The sequence below is a fragment of the Rana temporaria genome, chromosome 5, assembly GCF_905171775.1.
Source record: "Rana temporaria chromosome 5, aRanTem1.1, whole genome shotgun sequence".
Lineage (NCBI taxonomy): Eukaryota > Metazoa > Chordata > Amphibia > Anura > Ranidae > Rana > Rana temporaria.
In genome coordinates, this window is record NC_053493.1 from 151,660,475 (window position 1) to 151,668,460 (window position 7,986).

The window sequence follows — 7,986 nt, forward strand, 5'->3', positions numbered from 1 at the left end:
TAATCTGCAAACTGTGCAAGTCTACAATGATTTCAGCGAGATCTGAGGCATGCCCTCAAGGTTTTCAGGGACTTGGGATTAGGGAGTTGATAAGAACCTCTGCTGCCCACAGACATGCTATTTCTTCTGCACTTAAACACAAATGCATGGAGACGTTTGACTGCTGCTTAGCATTGCCGCTCAGGCTATATAAAAGCTTTGCGAGCTCCTTTTGCTGTCAATATATCAAAGTTAGACGCAAGAAAAGAAGAAAGGGGGGGAATCATCAAAGTGTGAAATTTCATTGAAAGTCCTTGCTAGGCTACATAAGATTTTTTTTTTCTCTGTCCAGCTCCAATACCTGTAGAAAGTATAGTGATGATAGGACTGCTGGAAGTATTGGGAAAGTTTATATTGGGCACCCTGTTGGTTTACACTACCTCCTCTTGTCCATTGTATTTTAGTTTAAAGCACAGCAAGCTCATTGTCATGCAAGAGGGGAAAGTGTATTGTTGTGTTGTTTTCTTTTAGATTTTCAGAGCTTTAATGAGCATGAGGAAGTATAACCCTCTTGGGTGAAGTCTTACAGGCCTTGACAGCAGGAGAAGAAACCTGCAAAGGACCCCTCTGTCTGATTAACTCCAGGGGTTCTAAAAACACTAAAGTTTTTTTCTTTTTGTCTTTAACATGGAAACTGATTAATCCCTTCAGTCCAGGCAATACCTAGCCAGTTTAAAACGTGACCTATAACTTGCAGTCCTAAGGACTGCAGGACATCACTAAAGCTGTCAGTGTGGAAAATGGGTCCAATTAACCCCTTCAGTGCTGAACCACATGCAAATCAAATGACAATCTATGAAATAGATTTAGCAGCAAAGCCACACAAGTGCATTTCATCCAACTTCAACTTTTCAAGAATTTAGCTTCAGGTAGAGATTTAAAAAACATCTAAACTTATAGAAATATCTGATATAGTCTAGATGATCTAACAATCCCAGTTTAAGGTATTTTTTAATTATTATTTATGACACTTATTCTCTGGCTGCCTCACGCTTCCACTAGCACAAAAACTTTTAATAAAACAGAAAATCAGACCACAAAGTCTTGATGGCCATGTAAAATGCATGTTTGTTTCAGACTTTTCTACACACCATGTACATCTAATAGTTTTTATTATAATGCATATATATCAACTCTATTCATGTTTGAAAGATATAATGTAACATTTGTACATTTTTAAGTATATTTTATACTAAAAATTCAATGAATTCCCCCTCAGGGTTGGCAAATTTACCACAAATGTTTTAATCAACTATTGAACTGAATACAAAGCCACCATATAAAATGTACACAAAATATTACAAAGAATTACAGCTTAAGGAAAATGGGAATTTTAAATAAGGTGCTGAATTATTGAAAGCTGAAATACACAAGTTCAGCACTACTGCCTCCTTGTTTTAGAACACTGATATATTACACCTTATAGAATATTATCTTTTTTATCGACTAATTCAAATAATAATTTTCCAATATTGATATAAAAATATATATTTTAAATGCCAATTGCTTGTAAAAAATTATTTTACATGTTAGGTTTATGGAAGAGTTGATTTTTCTTCAGTTTTCCTATTCCCTCAGTCAAAATAATCTTGACAATGTTCATTTAGAAACTGCAAGGCCACTGTTAATTTTTAATAAAGCCCCTAAATGAAATAATTATAAAGCCAATCAGTGTGGCACCTTTCTAAATTATAAAGCAATTCCATTAAGAAAAAAAAACCTGCAAATGAATATCATGGGCAGAGCTGTTCACATTCCAATTATTAATCTCCAAATAAGCAAACAAAACCATGAATCCTGGAAGATGAATGAATTCCATGTTTCCAATTACACAGGCTGGCCATGCAAAAGAAAAAAAAAATGAGACTGGCGCCCTCTTTAAATTGTGTTTGCTAATTTTCTTTAACCCTGTCAAGAACACTAGGCAGGTCAGAACTGGAAAATTGTCTTTTGTAAGGATTTTGTTTCCAAAAGAAATTGTCAACTTTTGCAAAAACATCAAAGTCTGTTTCCTTTTATATGATTGGCTCTGTTCATTAACCTATCACCATGCTACACCTAACAATTCAAACATTCATGGTTAAGTGTTAACGTTTGCAGTTATTTTTCAGAGTTCCAGCTATTCTGATAAAGGTATAAAACCAGAAGAAAAAAAGTTGAAATAACCCATGGTATGTGTTTAGTTTATATTTTTTGGAAAGGGTGTAAAATGTAAAGAACATATCTATGTTTAAAAGCCATACATGACAACAGTAAATCAGCTATTTTGTGCTAATTCACTAATCCCAAGCTCTCACATCAATGCTGATCCTCCTCGCACAAAAGCTGCTAAACTTTATGCCTCTGCCTGTGTTAAGTTTTATTAGCCTCACACTGAACTCCATTTGTTATCCACTTCAGTCTGAAAAGAGCAAGTGGGTAAACAGAGTAAGTACATATGCCACCAAAAACCCCAGCATCCGCTTTACTCCCATTCTGTCTCTCAAAGCTATTTATTTAAAAGGTGTAGATCAGCTAATCCGGTCTGGTTTGTGGTGTTCCGTGTATTTACTTTACCTCTTTCTCTTCCCTTTCTCTCTCCTCTTGGAGAAAGTGAGTGTCTGGCATGATTCATCTAGCCCAGAGTCCTTGTTTGCCCCCTGCCGAAAATGCCTGGCCATTCTACCAGCCAAAAACGATTTCAATAAAAGGACCTAAAGCCTATCTTTATTTTTAAGTAGGATTAGCAAGTATATATTTTTTGCTCCCTTAAATACAAGAGTAATAAATTACAAAATGCTGCATATGAAAAAAAAATAATCCCACATCTCCTTCTAAACCACAATAACATATGATCCCAGCGTATTATAATATATCAAAACACTTATAAAACTGCTGCACAACTTTCTCCTAGTTGCTTTGTTAGTAAAGCGCTCTTCTAGTTAGTTAAAAACCACAACATTATGGCTAACGTTCAGATCTGATCTATAAAGCTAGAAAGTATCAGGGAAGTTTCAAAGTTCTTTGTATTCATTTGCAATCACATCAGCCAGGCAGCTGGAAAGTCAACTAATCTGGGACTGAGAAGTGCTTCTGGTGAGAGTCTCAGTAAGGAAGAGAGCTGCATGTGGGTTCCCTCCCTCCAGCGTCCAGATGTGGGAGGACTGTGTTAAAGATACAAAGTTTCAGCCAGCACAAGGCTGGCATGTAGCTAACTTTGGGAGTCAGGACAGTTTGAAAATCAGCCAAGAAATGCTTCGTGGAAGTTGAGCTCTTCACTGTCCTTAGAGACACGGGGAGGGAGCAGCACACTACGAGATGAGTAACCACACACTAATTGTTCTTCAAACTTTCATTTGCGCGCCTAGAACTTTAAAATTGCTCGATATAATTCCCTGTTCATTGAATATGTCTGGGGCAAATCCTAACAGTGGTGGAATTAAGGGCACAATGGCCAACTGTGAGGGGACCCAGAATCCGGGGGGAAAAGGGGGGGGGCATGGGGATGCTATAAAAGTTCTGCACTTCAGTGCTCTTCATGGTAAAGTCAATGTCAGCTCTGCAAGTCTTTAGACTTTTTTGTGTGCAGAAGGTGATTAGCAATGGCAGTTGCTCTCAATAAAGATTTGCTTTAAGATGATCAAACAAAAATACACTATACATAAGGACTTTCCTGCCTCTGTATTGTCTCCATATTATCTGCCTCCTTCATATGTGAATAACGCTGCATGGGTTCCAAATCCGAATGTGTCACAAAAGCGTGTCAGATGCCAAAAACAAATGTCTGTGTATACTGACCCTTAAGCATGAGCCACTGAAACTTGGGGGGGGGGGGGGTTGAAAACCAGTCAGGGACCACCTTAAAATTAACCTACACAAACTAGGGATCTAGTTAGCATCTATAAATGTGCAATAAAGGTGTCAGCCTGTACATGCACCTAAGCGTATACACACGTGCGTTTACTTGCGTACACACGTAAATCACTGACCTCGGACGCAGATTTTTCTGATTTGATTTTTCAGATCTGAATGTTACATCTATTTACTGATCTTTATACACTTTGTACATGGGCTACTAAAAAATACTTGCGTCCAGATCTCTTTGAACAATTCTTCACAGCATGCTTTGTCATTGATCAGTTCTGACTAAAACCTATTAATTCAATCGAAAAAATGTTCTGACTGCAAAATCCAATCAAAGGAAGGTAGATCATTCAATATGGTTGTTAAGTGTGTGGTGAATCAAACAATCTTTTCGATCTTCTTATCATATTTCCAAGTGGACAGTAATGGCGGCCTTGCACGCTTCAATAAAAGATCTTTTCCCTTTTCAATCGATCTCTCCTGGCAAAAATAATTGATCTATAGTCGATTACCCTTTCGATCGATATGCCACACACTGGGAAGTGGATTTCCATCAATGGTTGGAAGATATGATTGGAAGTTTGAGCACATCTCTGTATCCACCATGCAATCTCATAACCTGATTGCTCGAAATATGACCAAATTCATGCTTCTGATTTATATGAAACCATTGATACATTTCTACCCTAGTCGATTAATTCAGTTTGATTGAATCCAATTTGATTTAAGTCTAAATCAAACATTAGGCAATTTATGCCAATTCGACTGTTTTGATCGAATCGCACATTAATCAGATAATAAAACTAAAGCATGCCCAGCCACCATAAGTGTGTGCGGCATCAAACAATCTTACAGTTTTTCGTATTTCTGATCAGACAACTCTTGAAAATATAATCATATATAAACTCGTTCTATGTATAGCCACCATAAAGCTACAACCAAATCAAATAAACAAATAGAAATAAATAGAAAACATAAACAAAAGCAAAAGTAAGTAAAAAAAGTAAACAAAAGCATGACTGTGTATTCTAATAAACATGAGCATGCAGCGTGCGGATATAGAGATCTCCGTACAGGTCTGGGACAAAAGTTTTCAGACAAAGTTAGCAGAAGCCACCAATGCAGCAATCACAACTCTACTTCTCCCCTTCTTGTGTTGGAAAACAAAAGATTCTCACTCACAGAAAGCTCCTACCTTCTCCCTTCCAAAGGGCTTCCCTCTAGTAAGCACAGCTCTGATCTGTCCCTGCCATGGACTTCCCCCTCCCCCCATCGTCAGGACTGGAGGTGCCCCCTGTCTGATTTGATTCTCCTCTATAACACTGAGCTCTTGGTTTGCTCCTTGTCCCTGCCATGGACTACCACCCCTCCTCTCCCCCCAGTGCCAGAACTAGAGGTGTCCCTTGCGGATCTGCCTCCCCCTTGAACACTGAGCCCTTAACTTGCTCTTGCCCCATGGACTGTCCCCCAGTATCAATATAAGGGGTCTGCAACCCCCACCCCATAACATTCAGCTCTTGGTTTTCTTCTTGCATCTGACATGAACTCTCACCCCACAGTGTCAGGATTTAAAGTCCCCCCTGCCTAACCTGCTCCCCCATCCTCATAACACTCAGCCATTGTCATGCTCCTTGTCCCTGCCATGGACTGTCCCTCCCATGTCAAGATTGGGGGTCCCCCTGCCTATTCGCACCCCCCCCCCCCTATAACAGTAAGGCTTTGTCTTTCTCCTTTACCCCCAGGTGTCTGAACGTGGGGTCCCCCCTGCCTGATTTGCTTGCTCCCCCACAATAACACTGAGCCCTTTCCATGCTCCTGCCATGGACTGCCCCTCCTCCCACGGTGTTAGGACTAGGGGGGGCTGTCTGATCTGCAACCCCCTCATAATGGTAATCCCTTGGCTTGCTCCTTGTCCCCTCTATAACACCAAGTGCTTTGCTTGCTCCTTGCCATGGACTGCCCCCCCCCAAGTATCAGAACTGGGAGTCCCCCCTGCCTGATCTGCTCTCCCCATAACACTGATCCCTTGGCTTGCTCCTTGTCCCTGCCATGGACTGCCGCTCCCCCTCTATAACACCAATTATTTTGCTTTCTCCTTGCCAGGGACTGTTCCCCCAAAGTATCAGGACTGGAACCTCCCCCCCCCCTGCCTTATCTGCTCTCCCCATAACAGTGCTCCCTTATTTTTCTCCTTATCCCTACAATGGACTCCCCCCCTCAGTGTCAGGACTAGGGGTTCCCCCAGAACACTGATCCCTTGGCTTGCTCCTTGTCCCTGCCATTTACTGTCCCCCTCAGTGTCAGGAATAGGGGTCCCCCAGAACACTGATCCCTTGGCTTGCTCCTTGTCCCTGCCATGGATTGTCCCCCTCAGTGTCAGGACTAGGGGTCCCCCAGAACACTGATCCCTTGGCTTGCTCCTTGTCCCTGCCATGGATTGCCCCCCTCAGTGTCAGAACTAGGTGTCCCCCCTGAACACTGATCCCTTGGCGTGCTCCATGTCCCTGCCATAGACTGTCCCCCTCAGTGTCAGGACTAGGGGTCCCCCCAGAACACTGATCCCTTGGCTTGCTCCTTGTCTCTGCCATGGACTGTCCCCCTCAGTGTCAGAACTAGGGGTCCCCCTCCCCCCATAACAGTGTTCCTTGTCCTGCATCACTTTATGGAGATGTAGTAATCCGATCCCCCGTGCCCCCCTCCTCCTCCTCCTGACATTTCCGATGTAGTTTTCTCTCTAACTTTCCATCCATGATAGAAGTAAGAAGGTCCGATGTCCCGGATGAGAGTGTGATGGTGGTGGTGTGGGATGTCCCCCCCGGTGACACATACCGCTCATACTCACACGTTTCCTTCTAAAGTTTTCTCCTCTCCGCTCCTCTTCTCCTCTCTTTCTCTCACTTTGGCATGTTCCTGTTCTCCCGCAGTCCTCCTCTCTCTCCTCCTCCTTTCTCTCTCCTCCCTCACTCCAAGTTGTACAGATGTTGCTCCTCTGTAGGAGCGGGTCACCTAGAAGCAATGGGGTGGGTGGCACACTCACTCTTCTCCCTGAGGTGTCTCCTCCATCCCTCCTCACAAATGAAGAAGAGAGGGGAGGGAGGGAGTGGCAGAAGTTGGAGAAGACAGAGAAGAGAGTGGGAAGTGTGTGGAATGAGGAGGAGGTGGGGGGGCTGTGTGTGTGTGTCGGTCCCCCGTGGCCGGCCCGGTAATGGGTGTCAGTGAATGGAGCCGTGTGTGCTCTGGTGAACATGCACAGCGAACGGAGACACACACGTGTGGCGCCACCCCTCTCCTCCCGGGCATTCCAGCTCCCACTTAGCGCTCAGCCACTCAGCGGACCCGCCCACCTCAGCTAGGCGGGGAGGGACGGAGCAGGAAGGAGGGAAAAGAGAGGAGAGGGGGGTCCAGGCAGTATACTGGAAGTCTGTGTGAGGAGAAGTGTGACAAGAGCGCGGCTTTACCTCATTTCTTCTTCATACACACCAAATACACCTCCTTACTGCTTCGCTATTAATGCTTTCACTCTATACTGAGGAGACCCATTCTTTACATGTGGGCTTCAGTGCAAATCTGTAATATGCTAATAAAGTTGTACCAAATGCCAGCCTGTAAGGATAAAAAGTAATGATAACCACTTGCCTACCCGTCACTTTTACCCCCTTCATGCCCAGTCCAATTTGCAACGCTGTCACGCTCTGAATGACAATTGTGCGGTTATGCAAAGCTGTACCCATATGACATTTTTATGATTTTGTTCCCACAAATAGAGCTTTCTTTCGGTGGTATTTATCACCACTGGGGGTTTTATTTTTTGCTAAACAAACGAAAAAAGACCAAACATTTTCAGAGAAAAAAAAAAAAGACTGTTTTTCTTTAACGGTTCACACTGGGGCGACTCGTCAGGCGACTCAGCCGCTGAGAAGTCGCATCCCATTCTATTCAATAGAACTGTTCTAATAGGAGCGACGCAAGTCGCTCCGACTTAGAAAAAAGGTTCTTGTACGACTTTGGGGCGACTCGGGGCGACTTGCATTGACTTCTATACAGAAGTCATTTTGCAAGTCGCCTCTGAAGTTGTCTTCAGGTCGCTTTGCCGAGTCGCCCCCA

General features: G+C 43.1%; 1 protein-coding gene across 3 annotated transcripts in view; it reads right to left on the bottom strand.

Annotated features, from left to right (window-relative positions):
• GLI3 (GLI family zinc finger 3) overlaps positions 1 to 7,174 on the bottom strand; it is a 300,765-nt gene extending 293,591 nt beyond the window's left edge. The window contains exon 1 of one of the 3 annotated variants that reach the window (XM_040353245.1): positions 6,725 to 7,174. The gene's annotated coding sequence lies outside the window, so the exon portion shown is untranslated. Of the gene's footprint in view, positions 1 to 6,711 lie in introns of all 3 variants that reach the window. The other 2 variants (XM_040353244.1, XM_040353246.1) reach the window with 2 other exon arrangements.
• Between the last annotated feature and the right edge of the window lie 812 nt (positions 7,175 to 7,986).